This window comes from Desmodus rotundus, chromosome 4 (genome assembly GCF_022682495.2).
Source record: "Desmodus rotundus isolate HL8 chromosome 4, HLdesRot8A.1, whole genome shotgun sequence".
Taxonomy (NCBI): Eukaryota; Metazoa; Chordata; class Mammalia; order Chiroptera; family Phyllostomidae; genus Desmodus; species Desmodus rotundus.
The window spans coordinates 111,242,261-111,262,808 of record NC_071390.1 but is presented as its reverse complement, the minus strand read 5'-3'; the positions used below and the strand labels follow the sequence as shown (position 1 = coordinate 111,262,808).

General features: G+C 36.7%; 1 pseudogene; it reads right to left on the bottom strand.

Moving 5' to 3' along the window:
- Positions 1 to 335: 335 nt before the first annotated feature.
- On the bottom strand, positions 336 to 657 carry LOC128780725 (large ribosomal subunit protein eL36-like; annotated as a pseudogene).
- Between the last annotated feature and the right edge of the window lie 19,891 nt (positions 658 to 20,548).

Here is a 20,548-nt window from a genome sequence, read left to right as displayed (position 1 = left end):
CTAATTTTTTCTCTTTTTCCTCACCAGTGCTTGGCCAGCTGCTTTCTTGGATTAAGGATTGTACATAGCCAGTTATAGATCACATGATAATTCCAACGAACAACCTTATGAGGTTTCTGCCTGAAATGCGCTTAAGCAAAAGGAAAGTCACGACGTCACGAAGTGAGCTCTGGCCATCCAGTGAGTTTTACACCAGCTTCAGTCGTGCTAGAGAGCTGAGCTTTCCAGGGTGGGAAGGCTGCGGCTTAGACCATCTTCATTTTTATTTTTACTTTTCTTCTTTTTTTTTTTTTTTTTTTTTCTGAACAGGTTTTATTACACAGAGGGCATGGGGCTCAGTCTTTCTTGGCTGCTGCCTTCCTCATGGCTGCAAGGATGTTTCTCAGCTCCTGTCTCTTGCTCGTGGCCCGGATGTGTGTCCTCACCCTTTTCTTGATGAATTTCAGGGCCCTCTTGTCCTGAGAGATCTTGAGCAGCTGCACAGGTGTGCAGCTTATAGGGGGCAAAGCCACACGGCTCTCGGATCACGTCCGGCACGAACTTGGTGTGCTGGGTGAGGCGCCCGTGGTGGCTGGCGGCTGTGGCTCAACTTGCTCACGTTCTTTGTCACGCTGTGGCCTTTTTGAGGCCCAGGGCCATGGGGAGGCAGAGAGCCATGGCTGCTGTTCCTCAATGGCCGCCGCGGTGGAAGGGTTTACTTTTATTATTTTCTGAGATAAGCTACCCCTCTGTTATGTAAGAGAATGATAGCATTAAACAGTAATAATAATAGGAATAATACTGATACATTTTTCAAGGATGCAAAAAGAATGGAAGAAAACATATTCTGAATTAACATAATATTCTTGCACTTTTCTGAAAATGCATACTTAAAAACAGCTTCATATCTCTAATAATTTTTTAATACAAATGCTATCTTTTTGTTTTTGTTAGTGTGATTCATATCAGAGAGTTTTAGCTACATACCTAGATACTTTGCTCATTGTGACTCTTATTTTAACATATGGGTGAAACTGTAGAGGGGTGGGGTGAAAATTCACAAGTGAATACCCCAAACAGCTATACTTTTATCTCTAAAACAAAAATGGGGGCTATTTGAATGGGAAAGTTTTATGATGTAAAGAAATAAAAATATCCTTTAAGAAAGACAAGGAAAATTAATTTTCCTTGGATGTTCACATTTTAAATCCTCTACAAAAAAATATGTCTAGTTTAACAGTTTTGGTGCACAAAAGAAGCAGAATTTCTTATTGGAATAACCGGGCACTACATTTTCAGATCCTGCGTGTTTTATATATCTGCTCATAACTTAATGCATCATCTCTCTTGTCAGCTAATGGCTTTAATCTATTATTTGAGATATATTAAAAAAACAAAATGGGAAAATGGTATGTATATATTTTTTGAAGTATGAGTCACATCTTAAATTTTCAAATATAATGTGAGAACTCAAAAGATTCCTCCTGATTAAGAATGCAAGTCTCAAAGAATATATAGCAGGACTTACCAACAACTGAACTAAAGATGCCAGGGCCATGTACAATCCCTTTTGAACTATTTGACACAAAATAAACTGTAAAATCATAGCTTTGTTGCCCTGACTGGTGTAGCTCAGTGGATTGAGCATGGACTGAGAACCAAAGGGTCACCAGTTCAATTCCCAGTCAGGGCACATGTCTGGGCCGTGGGCCAGGTCTCCAGCGGGGGCCATGAGAGAGGCAACCGCACATTGATGTTTCTCTCCCTCTCATTCTCCCTCCCTTCCCATCTCTTGAAAATAAAATAAAATCTTTTAAAAAATAAATACATTATTTTTTAAAAAATATGTCTTTGTTGACCTAGCTATACATATGAACTGTTAGGACCTTGAAAATAGAAATTTTTATGTAACAATGACAGCGCCATCCATACTGCATACCTTTTATGAGAGAGAAGGCCTTGCAACAGGGCTTGTGAAGTTCCGTGCAATCATGCTCAAAAAGTAAAGTCATGCTCACATTGACCATTACAGTTGGAATTTAGCTCAAATATCACTGTGGGAAAAGGTTTTCAAAATTGTGCTAAATGATATAAATAGAAAGTCTCCTTTTTCTTTTTCAACAGTGTTGGGAACCACCCTGCCTGGTTTCAGAAGCTGTAAACCCCCATGGCTAAGGCTGAATCAGAGACCCTGGGACCATAAACCACTAAGGAGAAAAAGCTTATCTCCCTGGCAGGGGCACCGCCTCGGCCCACTTTACTTCACCCTGCTTGGTCCTGAGCCTGACCAGTTAGCCAATGACGGGTAAGATTACTCAAGGGAGGGACGGCCTAAGACAGGCATGGTCACCAAGAGGCCCACAGGGAAGGACTTGGGGGGCTATAGAAAAAGGGGGTGATGAACCTTCGCCCCTCGGCTTTGACTAGAATGAGTCCTCATTCCGTCTTCAAGAAGTCTCCTAATCTATTGGCTGCCTTACTTCCCCTGCTCCACTTAAGCTTGAAACAATGACAGGGGGCGGTGCAGTCCTGTGCTGGAAAGGGCAGATTCCCTGGGGCTATCAGGCCTAAGAAAGAATGCATAAAATCCTGTGAAACCTGCTTTGCTAATACCCTCAATTTAAATGATAAGGGTCCAAGCCTGAAATGAGTTTGTTTCCCAAAGTCTTATAGCCCTTTAGTTAACTGGCCCTGACTCAGAATAAGCCCTCAGAGTTCTTTGTTTGTTATCTATTGTTTGATCCTTACTGCCTGGCAATGAATAATGAGCTTTACCTGTATTCCTGTGCAAATTGAACCCAATAAAAGCCCACTGAGGAAAAGGCTCTGGACCCTTCTCCTTTGAGAGATCGGCCATCTTTCCTCTCCAAGCAGACCAAGTCTTGCTGGACTTATTCTCATCTGTGGCGGCTGGGAGGGCCCTGTGGGTGGAGCCCCCCCACACAAGAGAGTGTGAAATGAAGCCAAACTCTGTGTTCTTCCCTATGGTTATGTTAAAGCATAAATGTTAGAATTGTCAAAGTGCAGCTTCTGACTTTTTTAAATTAATAGTACTTTAAACACATTTATGGTCAACAAATATTTCCCTTTTTAAAATATCTATATTTAAATATCTATATACATATTTTATACATATTCAATTTTATCTTAGGAATACGTATTTGCCACTTTTTCCCCATAGTGTGAAACGTTGTTATTTGTTATAATGAATAATTAATAAAACAAGAGTAAATGGAAATGCAAAAGGCTGGTTGTAATTGGTATAATCTTGGACTGCAAAATACCAAACTTTTTTTTTTCCCATGTATGAAGCTAAGTCCTTGATTCTAGAGTGCAGATAGATAAAACACTTCCAAGTTATTTGGGAGGGAAGAAGGGTAAGGGTTGAGAGACACAAGAATAGGCTGACTTTTAAATCTGTGCTCTGTTAGGGGATATCTTAATCTTAAGATGTCTCAATTATTTAGTTACCTCTCCATAAATTTTCCCTTGCAGTGTGTTTTATTAATCAATGTTTTGAGAAATTGCTATATATGAAGAAAGCAACTCTAAGTATTTATATCATTTGAAATTTCATCAATACCTTTTCACAGGATACTTATTTTATAAATATGACCTTTAGAGTAACATTGGGTATTACGCAGGTTCTGCTCCCCCTTATGCCTATGCTCTTTGTCCTTTGTAATAGAACTCCTAAAGCCACCTGTTTAATTGGTTGATCTCAACCTAGCATGGTGATCACAACCCCCTTGGATGTGATTGAGTTAGCGCTACAGTCAGACAGTCATGGGGCAAGTGTGTGGCTGCCCCAGGGATCCCTACCAATTAAAAGAGATCTGTCAGAAGGAAAGTCTCCTTTCTTCTGCTGGATGTAAATATACCTGCACAGGCCACTTAGAGATTTCACAGTGACCTTTCAGACAGGAAGGGAATCCTGAAGGACAAAGTCAATAATACCGATCATAGGAGATCTTAAAATGAAAGGACTCTGAGTTTGTTGATGACATTCAGCAATTGATTAACCAACCCTGTGGGCACTCCACCTTAGTTAGGTCTTCAGTGTAAAAATAAGTCTTCCAATTGTTTAACAAATTTAAGTCTGGAATTTCTGTTATTTGAATCTAGGGCATCTTAAGTGATAAGACAGTGATTTAAGCAGCTTAGTAATCAACTACTATTAAAATGTTGATTCTGTTCAGTTTTTCTCTTTGTATTTTAAGGATAAATACTCTCTAGCATACTGTTTACAAGTGCTATAACTTTTGAATTGTTATGGTGATAAAATTCCAGTTTTCCCTTTTGTATTGATATTTACTCATGTACCTTGAAACCTACACCAGATGTCTCTAACTGAAATAACCCAGTTTTTCTGAGTCTAGCATTTCTTTAAAACGTACGTATGTCATAGGTTTAGACTAATGTTTCTTACGTTAGAGAAATATGGTACAGCATATTAAAACTACCAACCCAGTAAATAATGAAGATGTGTTATTTTATATAAGGTGTCCTGACAATATGGGACCTGCTAAAAGGCAGCATCAGGCCATTTCAGTCCTTTGTGTCTCTCCGATTGTACAGGATACATATTTCAACATGATGATGGACGTGCAGCACACATACTGTTTTGTAGATCTTGGGAAGTCCTAGGAAATGTCAGCACACTGCATTCTGAGGAAGTTTTAACATTGCCTCTGTATCACTAACGATGCCTGTACATAGGAAAATAGAAAGTTACTGTTTAAGAGAAGATAGTGAAAACATTTTCTGTTATAAAAAGTGGTTAATAGACATGCACTAATCATTTCTTTAAGTGTAAATTCTGCTCAAATGGTTAGTTTATCAATCCAGCTTTATTTTAATATTTTTACTAAGTTATTTTTCTGGACATTCAAAAGACTCTTAAATGCCTTTAATTGCAATATATAGCAAACAATTAAATAATGACATATTCCAGATAACTCTACATATGCTTGCATCAGGGTATTTAATTTTCAAAGAAACAAACAAAAAAGTGTAACTCACACATGGGAATTTGAACATCAAATCTATAATTATAACTCTTCAGCATAATTTTTTGTACCAGTGTGAGCTTGCAGCTTGCAGGTTTAATGATGTTTTGTAAGAGCAAAAAGAAGAAACCCATTAAACAGGTCACTGGTTCTAATCGTTTAAGAGAGATCATTGTAATTTAATGCATTCTTGTGGTTCATTTCTCTCTCTCTTTCCTTCCCTTCTTCCCTCTCTCCCTCATGCATTTTTCTTCTCCTGAATCTTACCAAAAGAACTAGCTTTATTATAATTTTATTTTTCTCATAATGGCATATAGAAATTATTTTTCTGTACTTAATTTGATAACAAGTAAAAATTTTTATTGACAAATGTCAAAATACATAAAGCACAGAAAACACCAATTATATCATCTATACAAGGCTACACATTTGGTATATACTATTTTGGGAAATAGTATGTAGTCTTTGATTTCTAATTATTTTCGATTTAGAAGAAATCTTTGCATTTTAATTAAATTGACTAAAATCTAAATTACTTAGCAATTGCCAGACAGGAGCCAGCTAACTGAACTGACTCCCCAACTCAGATCACCCCCACATGGTGTGGGGGGCATAATCATCACGCTTAGGGGCTCTGACTTGAAAGGTTTCACGCCCACGCCAAGCCCATTGATTCTCTGTCCTAATTTTGTTTAAGGCAGATTGCACAGATTGCAGCTATGTCAATCAAAGCTTTTTTCTTCTTTTAAAACATTTGTACAGGTTTTAATAGAATCTTTAGATAATATACATCCTAAAAGAGCTCTTATGTGAGCTTTTGTTGCCTGAAGACAACTTAGAAAGTCTTAGTTCTCTCGTGTGCCTGGTGAGCACCTATTACGTGTCAATGCAAGGGCCCATGGGTGAGGAATACTAACATATACGTTCTCTGGCCCCAGGCTGGGGCATGAAACACTCATGCAAACAATTGATAATACAATAGGGCCTGTCTAGCAGGGCAGTTAACAATAATATTTTGATGTTGGCAATCTTAGATTAAGGTAGAGTTCTGATATTTATTTAGTAGCTTAATCTCAGTTGGTATATTCTTTTTAAAAAAAAAACATTTGTTGTACTTCATAAGACCCAGGAGAACTTAATAAAAGGATTTTCTGTAAAATTGTTAACGAAGTATGCAGAATCCTGGTAGCTTACAGGAAGCAACAGTTAAGTCTAAAAACCCAAGCCAAGGGGACCTGTTACTGGAAGAGTCAATGGCTCTAGAAAAGGGCCCCTGGAAGGAGCTGTGGCTTTGCTTGAGAAACAGTTCAATAGTCGGAATCATGTATACTTATGTGTTTCTGCACCAAAACAAATTTTTAAATACTTACTTAATTTCTAATGATCACTGCATATGTATTTAAATATACTATATATCTTATATACATACATGCATATAAAATATATATGTATATATGTGTCAGCTCTATATTTGTATGTTCACAAACACGTGTTTGCAATGTATACATGTGTGCACACACATACATATATGTACATGCATGCATACACACTTTGGTCTCAGGGACAATACCTTGTAAAACACTTAACCAGAACACCTGATGATTTGCACCATTGTATTACTATATACGTGACTAAGGGCAATCAACATGCAGCTTTTTCAAAAAATAAAAATGTTAGAAATGCTTATATTCTCAATAGGGGTTGACATGAAAAAGCCCCTGAGTATACATTAGCTCACTAAATATTTTCATAATATTTATGAGATACTGTACTATGTTTTCAACCAAGCTATTCTTCCCAGGTCAATCTTCAGAAAAATATTTGTATTTACCTGAGAAAGTATTTCTGAATAGGACAGATGAATTATTATATCTACATTTGATGTAAAATGATATGGAAATGATGGATAAAGAATTCTATATAAACAGGTTTTTCCTTTGAGCATATCCAACTGATTCAACTGTGGAATTCAAGTGAATATTTCTGTGGTTTCTGAAATATGTTTGAATTCTAAATTGAAAGACCATTTCTAAAGAAGTAGATATATTTTTAAACAACCTATTTCCTAGTCAAAAACTGTAAGGAAATCAGTAACATATCTTGTGTAATAATACTCACCTTTTCTTCTGACTCTTTTAAGTATTCTTGAGACATTATGTCACTATAAAAGTTTAGCCAACAATTTTTTAAAAAGAACAAAAAATAGGAGGCACCCAGGAGGCAGCCATTTAAAATTTAATGCTGATAGCATTGTTTCAACACTGGGAAAACTTAGTTCAGACTACTGCATAGCCCTTGAAAAGCGCTTGCCTGTTAGAGTAGGCCCTCACTGGGTGCGGGCGTACTGGGTGAGTGCAATAATAATTCCTGCAGTTTATAATAGTGGGGTGAGATCATCACAGTACTGAAATTCTTAAGTTTTATCTATGTGCAAACCTTATTATTTTCCTTTTCAAAGAGCACTTTCAATTATATATTGCTTTCTTCCTTTTCTTATTCTTAAATTGTGTTCACCATCAAGGTACTGTTTAGCAGATATTAATGTTCACAATTCATTTTTGTCTATGTGCTCTAAGCGTTTCTATAGGTTATGAATGGTTGAGGAATCATCTGTGGTAAAAACAACATCGTTGCTCTATAGTTCGTTATCTTTAAGTCATGTAACTTAAAAGCCTGATGTTACCTACTCATGTGTCCACATACAGTTATTTCTATGTTATGAATTAGGCGTGTCAACATGTAAAAGGAGAATGATTTTCAATTATGACTAAATGTTACATTTAAAGAGACATTTCTGTTTTGACATAGAAAATAATTGCGGTGATGCTTTCGTTGAACACTCTGATAGTATTATAAGATAGTCTCGTGAGCCTATAAAGTTCTGCCTTCCCTGAATATATAACTGATACTAGACAAAAAAAAAAAAAAAAGGCCTCTTCAAGATGCTCAGCTGTAAATGAAAGGGACCAGTTGCTTTTTAAAAATTGTTCAATAAAACTAAACTATATGTGGTTTTACACAATCTTCCAAACCTTCTTGTTTCAATTCCACAAACGTGTGTTGTCAAAATGTTTCCAGAAGAATATAGCCAGGAATATGACCCTTGGAAAAAATACACGCTTAAAGCCATGGTCATGTTCTTTGAACAGACAGAGGCATTATACGAGCCCCAGAAAGGAACACTCTACATAATGAGAAGAGGTTAAAAACCCCTCTATATCATTTATTCTTTCATTCCGTTAAAAACAACAAAGACCCACCGAACATTTCCAATGTGTCAAGCTGTAAGGTAGGTCCTTAGAGTACAGAAATTAATACCATTCACTTGCTTAGCTCAAGGAGTTTATAGTCCTAAGGGGGATGTAAATATTCAATTCTGTGATTATGATAGAGTATTAAATTGCATACAAAAATAAAATGTGCTATAGGAATGTAGGGAAGAGAGTCAAGTCTACTGAAATGAATCACAGGAACAGAACACTTATGCTGAACCTAGAACAATCAGGAGGAATTTGCCAGAAGGAAATATGTGAGGAAGAGGAGGTATTAGACACAAGCAAAAGAACTGACTTTGCCTGATATGTACACAAATAATGATGATATGTATCCACAAATTTAAGTGAGATATTTTCACATGGAACACCCTTGGGACCCTTGTCAACCTTTATCCTTAAATCGTCACTCCAACTTTTGTGCTCTGACACAAAAGTCCTGTCTTTAAAACTGTCTTTGCCAAACACATTTGCTATATGAATTCGCGTTAATCCTCATGTCCAATGTTATTCTATGAACACTTTCTTGATATTCAGAAAAAATGAACTGTTTCTCCCTGGGTTTTCACTTTATTGGTATCCATTATAATGTGTAACATATAGTGCTTCACATTGTAATTATTTTCTTTATGTTTTATGTCTAATAGAAAATGTTGTTTTCTTCTTTCCTTTCCTGTTAGGGCCTAACCTGACTTGTACATAGTATTAACTTAAATATGCATTTATTTTAATTTTATTCACTTACTAGTAAGATATTCAATGATTTGGTGAAATTCACTATAGTTTTTAGCAGGTAAATTAAGGTAAAGATAGTTACTTTAAAGATTAAATAAGATAATGTATATTATGTAACAAAATAAAAACTGCAAATATTTCAGAAACATATACTGCTTTTATATTTTCTTGAAAAGGAAAACCTTTTATATAACTCATATATGTTCTTAATATCAGAAAATAATATGTATTCTACTGTGTGTGTTTCTTAAATCATGAAATTGCATGAAGACCTTTTGAAAGTCTTGTGTCCTTTTATACATATATCGATAGTCAGGTATAATTTCATATCGGTCTCATGAGATTGTAGAGAAACGTTGTAAGTCATGTCAGCAAGAACAGATAAGATATGTGTCAGCTGAGTTTCCATTCTAGAAAGTCTTTATATCCACTTAAAACAATAGTGTTTCCTGAAATTTGACAAGACTCATCTGTTAAGTTGTGAGAAAATAATCATAAGATCAATAAGAGCAGAGCCAGACAGCATTTTTCTGAATTACAATGGTGTTTTAGTATCAATCAATCTTTTGTTTTGGGGCATGTAGTTTCACTAAAATAGATCAACTACTAAAGTCAGCTCTTGGATCCATGTAGTGCACAGTGTGAGACTGATAAAGGTGTGAATAATAATGTTCTAGGGATTATACTTATTTTTTAATGTTTGATTGGATTTTATTATTCCCTATGTTGAGCTGGTTTTTAATCTTTCTACTGACAAAGACTAACACAGATGATGATATTCTTACCCACAGTAAAAATACAACAGAGCCCACTTACCCACAGGTGACATGTTCTAGGACCCCAGTGGATGCCTGAAAACATGGATAGTAACCAATTCTACAATATTGTTTTCTTACACATACATGAATTTTCTCTTAAAGGAAGCATGTTTTTTTCTTTTATTTGTCATATTCGAATTGCCAGCATCACTACTCTTGCACTTTGGGGTCATTACTGAGTAAAACAATGGTTACTTGAAGCCAAGTACTACTACACTGTGACAGCTGACCTGGTAAAGAGGGTGGCTACCATGTGACTAACCGGAGAACAGTGTAAGCAGCATGGATTCACTGGATAAAGGGATGACTTACTTCCCACGTGGGACAGAGTGAGATTTCATCAGGCTGCTCACCATGGTATGCACTTTCAAACTTATAAATTGTTTATTCCTGGAATTTTCCATTTAATAATTTTGGACCACAGTTGACCATGGGTATTCAGAAACTCTGAATACGGGAAGACTACTGTAAGTCTATTTGTGTGCAAACCCACATACCATACTAAATAAGGTTCAAAATTTTCAGCTGTGTAAAATAAGACACTCCATTAACATGAGGTTGATGAAATAACTGAGGAAAACCAGTGACAGAACTCAGGGGCTAATGGTCGATCACATTCTACTAGAAGCTGCTTTATTGTAAGGCACATTATCACAGAATTTCTCTGCTTCTAATCATAAAAGTGGAGAGAGATGGATAAACTCACTGATGAAGAATTAAATTTTGTCTGAAGCAGATACCATTCATTCATACTTCTCTATATTTACTATTAATTTTTCTCATCATATCCCTGGAAATATATGTGAAAATCTGAACTTACTTTTCTTTCATAAAATACACAGTGAAGTATATTGCTATATATCTGGAAAGAAGTAAAAATTTCTATAGCTTTAATTTCTGCTCAGCCTTGATAATTATGATTAGACAACTAGCTCCCACCTCTCTTTTGGTAGTTTAATTTTGAGGGCACTTTGGTTCATGTGTTGGTTCATATGCCTCCATAGCCCTCAAGGCAATTTTGGGTATATAGAAGTTACACAAGGAACTTGCAGCCAAGATGCGGGCATAGGTAGATATGCTTTGCCTCCTCATACAACCAAAAGAAGGACAACAACAAATTTAAAGGCAAAAAATAGAAAATCGAACTGTATGGAAGTCCAAAACAAAGGAATTGAAAAAGAAACATTAATTCAGACTGGTAGGAGGAACAGAGATGGGCAGCTGGGGTGAAGAGGACAAGCAGAAAGGTGGCGGCTGGCAGACCAGACAGTCCCACATTCACGTGCAGATAAACTGGGAGGAACAACTGGGGAGAGAGAGAGACTGAACAACCCAGGGTTCCAGTGAGGAGAAATAAAGCCCTAAAACCTCTGGTGGTAAAAGCCTGTGGGGGTTGAGGCAGCAGTAGGAGAAACTCCCAGCCTCACAGGAGAGTTTGTTAGAGAGACCCAAAGGGTCCTAGAATGTACACAAACCCACCCGCCCAGGAATCAGCAACAAAAGCACCCAATTTGCTTGTGGGTAGCAGGGGAAGTGACTGAAAGCCAGTGAGAGCTGAGCAAGCAGCACTGTTCCCTCTCTGACCCCTGTCCCACACACAGGGCTACAACTCAGGGAAGTGGGTTGCCCCGCCCTGGTCAATAGCTAAGGCTTCCTAGAAGTTCTATGGAAGGAACAGCTTCCATAGGGCCTCCTAGCTTACTTCCTCCTAGATTAAAAATAAGGCCTGTTTGACCTTATTTATTCATGTTAGCTAAAGACCTGTTTTTGCTTAATTGCTATTCTGAAATAAAACAGGATCATTTTGATACTGTGATTACTTCAGCCATTGTTTCAGAAGAGATGAAATTGTTACCCTGACTCTTCATTCCCACGTGCTTCCGTGTTGTAATTTTACAGTCAGTTAACTACTCTGATAATCTGATGTTAACGGTTCACCCATAAATATCAGGTTGCTAGAGCAGAAACTGCATTGTTGAAAAATTATATACCAACAGAACAACTGTAACATTTCTATAAAGGAAATATGCACATTTTATTACTGAATTGTTCTTGCAACATTTCTTTAGATTATTTGATAAGCAGGTAGTGCACATTAAGGTAAAACATATGGGTATGTTCCAATAAACATTTTACCAGTGCCTTATTTGGATATAAAAGTAGACCTTCAATTATTTGTTGTTGTCTAAATTTGCTTCTTTTTAATATTGTATCCATTTAATCTAGAGTCTTTTAATGTACAAGATGCACTAGATTTATTTAAAAATCTTGCAAAGAAGAAAATAAGCTAGAGGTATACATAGTGTATGTGTGTCTATATTGACTAATCACTGCTATGGCTTGTGCAAATTTTTACATAAATACTTCCTTCTAGATTAAAAGTAGAAAAAGTGAGAGATGAAAGAAAGAGAATTATAAAGAGGTAATTTTCTCAGCATTATATAATCTCTCTATTGAGAAAGAGTACCACTGTAGCCTACTCGATTCCTATGGAAAACACCAGTCAGTATATTGTTTACCTTAGTTAATATTTTCCTTTTCTTTTTCTCTTGTTCTCCCTGTTATGGTTATCTTTCTTTAGAAAAAGAGTTGGCTTAAAGCTTTTGAACTTTGTGTTAGAGTTATATTTTTCAATTTTTAAAAATTTTACACAGTTTGCATTCAACATGATTTTGTATTAGCTTCAGGTGTACAGCAGAGTGGTTAGACAACCACATGCTTTAGTGTCCCCCCAATATTTCCAGTACCCATCTTGCATCATACACAATTACAATATTATTGACTATTTTCCTTACACTGGAAATACATCCCCATCGCTATTTTGTAACTACCAACTTGTACTTCTCAATCCTTCACCTTTTCACCAAGTGTCTGAATGCCTGCTCCCCTCTGGTAACCATCAGTCTGTTCTCAAATGCCATCAAAACATCTCTGGACAAATAGAGTTCACTGTAATCATGCGATTATGCTATAATTAAAAAAATAAATATACCATTCCTTATCAATTTATTTGCAGTTCTGGAATGACAACAAGATCAAGATGAAGGCAGCTCCCTTTATTAGGGTTGCACACAGTGGCTACTATCTCTGCAAACAAGCATGATGAATGTGTTGATAGAGCCTACTGTTTGCATGTGGGTGTCATTTTTGTCCCATGGATATTATGATGATGATAGGATGAAACCAACTATATGGCAGCAGGGGAACTGTCACGTGAGTGTTGACCTGAAAATGAATACTGTCATTTACAATTCACAATGTCATTCATTTCACAAATATGTATAGAGATCACCTATACTAAGAAATTGTCTATACTTGAGCCTGAAACTTAAAGAAAGCTGTTCCCAGGTTCAGTGTGGCATTGCTGATTGTAAACAGAGACTGTGTTGCAATCATTCAAGACCTGATAGGATCACAGGATTTGAGCAGACAGAAGAAAATGCGCAGAGCTGTGGGGATGCTTGCCATGCCTTTACTCATGGGTGGGCGAGCTGCTCATGATGCAAGCTGTGCATCTCTCTAGCGAGAAGCCCCTACCTGCTTAAGTACTACAGAAAAACAAAGCTGGCTTCCAGCCCCAAAATTATATAACACAGCATGATTCTGCACATGCCAGCCCACTGCATGTTATGGGGACTGTCTATCGGACCCACTCTCAAGGCTGTGAGAACACTACCTATCAGCCCCCCCCCCCAAGGCTATGGGAACACTGCTTCCCTTAGCTACCCAGACACCTGGGTGAGGAAGCCAGACTACCTCCACTTACCCCACAGAGACAAAGTGAAAGGAAAAGGAATCTGAGCCACTTGGCCCTGCCTCTTTCTAGTCCAGTCTCTGTCTCATGGCAGAGAAAAAAACAGTGTCAGGTTGGAGGTAGTGTTGTGGTGCCCATTCCAAAAGAAGACAATATATTCCCTCTCAATTATTCTTGGGATCAGTGTAACTTCTCTACAGTCTTGATATGATTCTTCAGAAAATGCAGAGCCAATTAAACGACTTTCTATGGTGCTATTGAGATTCCTGGAAAAATAACATTTAACCTTTGCATTTATTTGTAAGCAGTGGAAAGTTGATGTCTTTTCTCTAACAATGATTTTTTCCTCTTGGATATATTCTCATTTAAGCTGCTGCTAACTTAGCAGGAGCTTCATTGACGTGGCCATACACAACTACACAGATTTCTTGAAGGAAAGGGTTTAAGACAGTTTCCCTATTCTGTGCATCACTGTCATCTCCACTTCCAAAATGGCCCCCAAGTAGGTTTACTTTTATTCAGAGGTCCCACATAAGCTTTCTAGAGGGAGCATACAGGTGATTTGGAATGTTTGTACCCTCACATTTGTCCTTAAACTGCAGGATTTCCCCTGGGCTAATAGAAAATGGATCTAATGTTCAAAAGGTAATTTGATTTTGTTTCTTTTTCCTTTGCACCCATATTTTAACTCTGTAGAGGAACGGAAGGCTTGTAGTCGAATATGAGTGCTATTTTAGTGAATAAGAGTGTTTAGTGTAATGATTCCAAACTGTCTGTGTACTTGCCAACCCAGGAGAGCATCAAAAAGACCTTTGGCAGCTATAGCAACAGAACCACAAGCTTCGCATTTTAGACACTGTGTTTGTGTATCTGATTCCCTCTCCATTTTGCAGAAAATCAGAAGCTAATGGGACACAGCTTCTTTACTTTGGTTTGCTTATTAAGCCAAATTCAAATTGTGTCTGCTTTTTATTTAATTAATAGGGTGTCAGTTTTCAACAAGCCGGTATATTTCACTTAAATCCCTAAGATTTACAGAAAGAATGCATATAAAGACTTTCACTAGGAGGCATGCAGAAAAAAGTATCCAGGCAGCATTTTTAACTATTTCATTAAATATCATTATCCAATAAAACATCTCAATATGTAATAGGTGATATGACTTTAGCTTAATAATAAGTCATTAAGACCTAATTACAGAATGTTAACAAAAGAAAACTCTAGCAATAAACGACATTCTGGCATGTAGGTGTCGAGATCAGTCGTCAGGTCCACTATAATAATATGCTGACTGTCGTTCTTCAGGCCATAGGAAGGATTGATAGTGATGATAGTTAATACATGTCTTTCTCTTACTCTTCAGTTTAGTATGAGAAATCCACTTACACTGGGAACTACATCAGTATATAAAGTTTATAAATTCAAGATTTAGGAGTTCTTAATAGGTATTGCTTTTGGTTTATGCAAAATCTATCAATTATTTGTTTTATTTGTTACATTACATAGGGGACTATGCCTAAATCATCTTCCTAACCATTGTTAGAGCTATGCACACGCAGAAAATTACTTTTTCCTACTCATTTAATCGCTCCTTTATTTGTCTTGCCATTTGCCCATTCACCTACTCAAACACTTAAGCTGTTACTACCCATGCAGTTAGATATTGCAAATATGGGCATGAAAATAAAATTCAGGTTCCATATGTAGACATATAAAAGTAACTGGAATGTAGTTTTACGTGTGTAAAAATGATATGATATAAGGTGTAAAATACAGATGGATCATATTTTGAGAACCACCTATTTAGTGAAATACAGGGAAAGAGACAAGTAATGTCACTTGGAGAGAAAAGTGCAGATTTGGGAAAGCACCTCAGAGGACTTGATGTTTAAACTGAACCTTAAAGCATTAGTAACACTAGTTCTCTGATGCTAGTGCAGATGCGAAGCCACAGTGGCATAAAACATGTTAAGTGTGAGAAATTGCAGATCGTGCCTTTTAGATTGTCCTAAACCCCTATTAATGTCAAAGGATGCTCTATTGTCTCCAAGTCGGGGAGGGATTTTGGTCTGAAGAGCACTTCTAAGAATTGGTTGCACATCTGTTCAACAACCCTAATTTGAAATAGAAGCTAATAATTATTATGTATCCTTTATGTATCAGCAACACACTACACACTCTAGATGTCTTATCTCACATAAGCATGATTATTAGCTTTATTTGATATGTGGGGAAACTGGAGTTTAAAAGGTTGGGGAATTATTCAAACTTAGTAAAGAGCAGAGACAGAATTTAAGTCCATGTCTGCCTCACTTCAACACTAATGTTCTCTGAAGCATAATTTCAATACCACTACTGCACAGGTTAGAGCTTTTGACACAAAGGGAAGGCAATCAGTATCAAGTCAAGCAGAGTAGGAATAAAGATAGTGGTCATGCCTTGAGGACACTCTCAGGCAAGAGGTGTCTACCATCTGATGCTATCAGGTAAGAGGTATATAAGAAGACTATGAGGCAAAGCCTCTTTCTTTATTGGTTGACTGATGAGCATCAGCACTTACCCACCTTGGCCAAGTTAACTGATTTTTCATACTTGGTTTCTGCAATGAACTGTCCCCTTGAACTCCCTCACATTCACATTTGAAATATTCCAGTAACCTCTGGCAAAGGTCAGGGCCTTAACTCTTATAAGCACTGCTATTATGGCACTCACTGGTCTTGCTATGCCTACTTATCTGTCTTTTCCATTAAACAAAGTGTCTTGAAAGTCATGATCATGTCCCATTTACTGTTGTATCCCCTGTGTCTAACAGAGTGTCTAGCACATAAAGAGTTCCAATATGACTTTCCGAATGTGGATAATAAGAGACAAAAAATATATAATCTCACTGTGAATCTGAAGCAGTGGTTTCAGAAACAGGGAAATAGCAAAGTTCAGACAGAAGGAAGGCCTTTATGTACACATATGAAAGTACCAGACGATGAGATCCAGGTGAGCTTCCTGCATTAGAGCCTGAGTATTGGTCCTCCTTTAATACTCATTTCAGGCACCATCTGCAGGTTTGAAAAACAGGCTGCTGGTTTGCATCAATCAACAAGCTAAGAAACCATAGCATGAGTATGGGTTTTATGGCTGGGATGTCAGGTTCCACAGGTGAAGGAGAAAAGAACAAGAAAAAGACTGAGTGCCATTCCTAGAAGTGCCATTACTATTAGGATGGTAAGCCAGTTACTGAAAAAGGTGCGAATATTCTCAAAAAATACTAGCAAATAAAATTCAACAGTATTTTTAAAGGACTGTATGCCATGGTTAAGTGGAATTTGTCTTTGGGATGCTTAGATGGTGTAATATGTGCAAATCAATCAATGTAATACATTACATTAATAGAACAACAGATAAAAATCAAATGCTCATTGCAATACATGCAGAAAGCATGTGACAGAAGTCAGTGTCCTTTCATGATAAAACTCTCAGCAAAGACAGCATGAAAGGAACAAACATCAACATAATAAAGGCCATAGCAAGCTACAGCTAACAATATATTCAATAGCGAAAGGTTGAAAACTTTCTCTCTAAGATCAAGAACAAAGCAAAGGTGTCTATTCACTCTGCTCTTCTTCAACACAGTACCGGAAGTCTTAGTTAGAGCAATTAGGTGATAAAAGGAAATAAACATCAACCAAACTGGAAAGGAAGAAGTAAATGATCTCTGTTTGCACACATGTAAGTGGACTAAAAATTCCACCTACAAAGCTGTTACAACTAATAAACAAATTCAGTTACTTTGCAGGATAAAAAAAAATAAACATACAAAAATCAGGTGAATTTGTATATACTAACAAGAAGGTATCCGAAAAAGAAATGTAAAGAGCAGCCCCATTATACAATAGGTCTGAAAACAGTAAGATGCTTAAGAATAAATTAAAGGAAGTGAAAAATCTATAGACCAAAAATTATAGCACACTGATGAAATACAACACAAACAAATGGAAAACTATGCCATATCCATGCATCAGAAGGGTTAATATTGTTGAAATGTCCATCCTGCCCAAAATCATTTATAGATTTAGTGCAATCCCATATAAAATTTCAATGGCATTTTTTTTTCCAAAATAGAACAAACAATCCTAAAATTCACATGGAATCACAAGTGACCATGAATAGCCAGAGCAATCTGGAGAAAGAACAAGGCTGGAGCCATCACACCTCCTGAGTTCAAACTGTATTATTAAGCTATAGTAATCAAAACAGTGTGACACTGACATTAAAAACAGGCACATAGTTTAATGGAACAGAATTGAGAGCCCCGAAATAAACCCTGAAATGTAGGGTTAACTAATATTTTATGAGGGGATGCTGTTCATATGGTACAATCTTCCAGTGATAAGAGGAGTAGGTCTGGGGCTCTAGTGTATGGCAGAGTGACTGTAGTTAACAACACTGTGCCGTATACTTGAAAATTGCTAGTAGAGTAGATCTTGAATGTTCTCCCCATAACAACAAAAAAACAAAGAAATGGTAATCATTTGAGGGGAAGTTTGTGCTGTAACTTCACAATGTATGTGTGTATCAAATCATTGCATTGTATAGCTTAAAATTTTGTTATATGTTGATGATATCTCAATACAGCTGGAAAATAATGTAGAAGGAGGATTTTAGTGTCATTTGCCAAGTTTAAAGGAATGCAGGAATATGAGACCAACCAAATTCTATCAAATTCATTGTGATAATATAAATGCTTCTGAAATTTTTAATATATTTCTTTCACCAAGGTTATATAATCATATGCTGCTGAGATTTTTTGCTTTGTTGTATTGTTTATTTAGTTTTCCCTTTGGTTTGAACATTCAATAAAAATAAGACTTGCAAAATTTTCAACCTCACAAATCATCCTTTATAGATGTGCTTACGGGACTAAGATGATTTATCTACATTTATTTGATTATTCAGTTTCATACACTGGCAATTTACCATCAGGTAATTTATACGTCACTGTGTGAAATAAACAGGCCCCATGATTCACATATTTAGATATCTTTTAGCATTTGAAATTGATTATATAATGACAAAAACAATTTGATCATTTTGACTGTCTTAAAAATATCAGTACAGATTACTTTATAATGCATATTTCATAAATAATTTTTGAAATATTTTCTGTGATTTCTTGAATGAAATCTAGGGAGACAGAGCCACAAGATCATTTACATGGACTGATACCCAAAAGAGGATTGGGAGATGAGACTTCTTTTTTAAAAAAAATATATTTTACTTCTTTTTTTGTTATTTCTTTAAATTATCTAGTTTTAAAAAATTTTTTATTGTTATTCAATTATAGTTGTATGCCTTTTCTCCCCATCCCTCTACCCCACCCCAGCTGAACCCACCTCCCTCCCCCACTGCCCCCCTCCCCCTTGATTTTGTCCATGTGTCCTTTATGGTAGTTCCTGTAATCCCCTCTCCTCACTGTCCCCTCCCCACTCCTCCCCGGCTATTGCATGCTAAGTGAAATAAGCCAGATGGTGAGGGACAAATACCATATGATCTCACCTTTAACTGGAACATAATCAACAGAAGAAAAAAGCAAACAAAATATAACCAGAGACATTGAAGTTAAGGGATGAGACTTCTTGAAGAAGAGGCAGATGCAAAGAGGGTAAGGACCAGAGTAGAGAGACTAGTCTGTTTTCAGGTTTACAGGAAGAAATTCTGAGTATAGAAGCTAAAGACAAAAGATTAGGAACTGGGTTAATAATGGACCGGAGCAGCAAGAAAGAACCAAAAACAGGAATCAAGTGATGTGCAAATATCTGCCTCTAAGGTTGATATGTACGTGAAGCTTGGATGCTTAATTCTAAAATCAGGAAAGTCAATTTTCTCACATGTTTATAAATGTGATGATATTTTTCCTTGTGAGAATTAGATTAAATTAGGTTTCATGTAAACATGATAAGTTACTCATGAGCACATCCCCCCCTTTTTTTTTTTTAACAAAATGAGCTTCTCATTATTGGTTTTACTAAATTAAGTTTCCAAACTTAGTAAAACAGGTACTTCTAGTTAAGATTTCACTTATATTTTCATGTAATACAATTATCTGAGCAATTTTCAAGAGACATAATCTGGTTTAATGATATTATAATGGTTAGTGAAGTATCTAGATATTAGGCACAGAAAGCAGGCTCATTGAATAAACAAATGAACTTATGACTCTATCAGGTTTCTATGTGACATAAATGGTAAACAGAGATTTGGGTCCATTAGTTAAATACAGCATTTGTATGTTTTAAAGCTCTGTATTTTATGTATCAGTCTGTCAGATTACTCCCCAAAAATAAAAGTTCTTAAAAAGAGAACAGATATACTGGAAGAGATAAATGACCAAAACCAAATAATCCTACATAACAAAAACGAGCAAAACTGAAAACAGATAAACACTTATTCCTGGCTCAGTATGTGTCAGTTGACTGTGTGTGTTGATATTTGGTTCTTACAACTCTGAGATCACACTGGAATCACCCTCACGCTGTGGGAAAGAAGACCCAGACCAAGATACAGAGGGGTAAATCCACTTGCTTCTCAATCCCCAAGTGACAGGACCGCAGTGGTTCCTCTCCTCTGTCTTCGCTCCTATCCTGTCCTGTCCTTGACTGTGATCTGTTTCCATCCAGGGCCACCACTGAAGCAGACTTCAGTACCAGTATGCATGGTACCAAAACGGTTCTATGGATCTCAAACTGCTAGTGAGCAACATAGAATTTGCCAAAGAGTTGGCAGGAGTAGAAGAGAACCTTTTATTTTTCTTTTTTAAAATTTCTTCTTTCACAAAAAAATTGCCTCAGACTCCTCACTTGATGTGTTTCTTCTACCAAGGCTTTGATGACATTGCCAAACTAAGAGAGGCAGGGAGCCCAGCCACACTGTTGGTGTTGCGTGTGTGGGGGTTTTCTGTTCCTTTAAGCTCCTCAGTACTCTGACTGG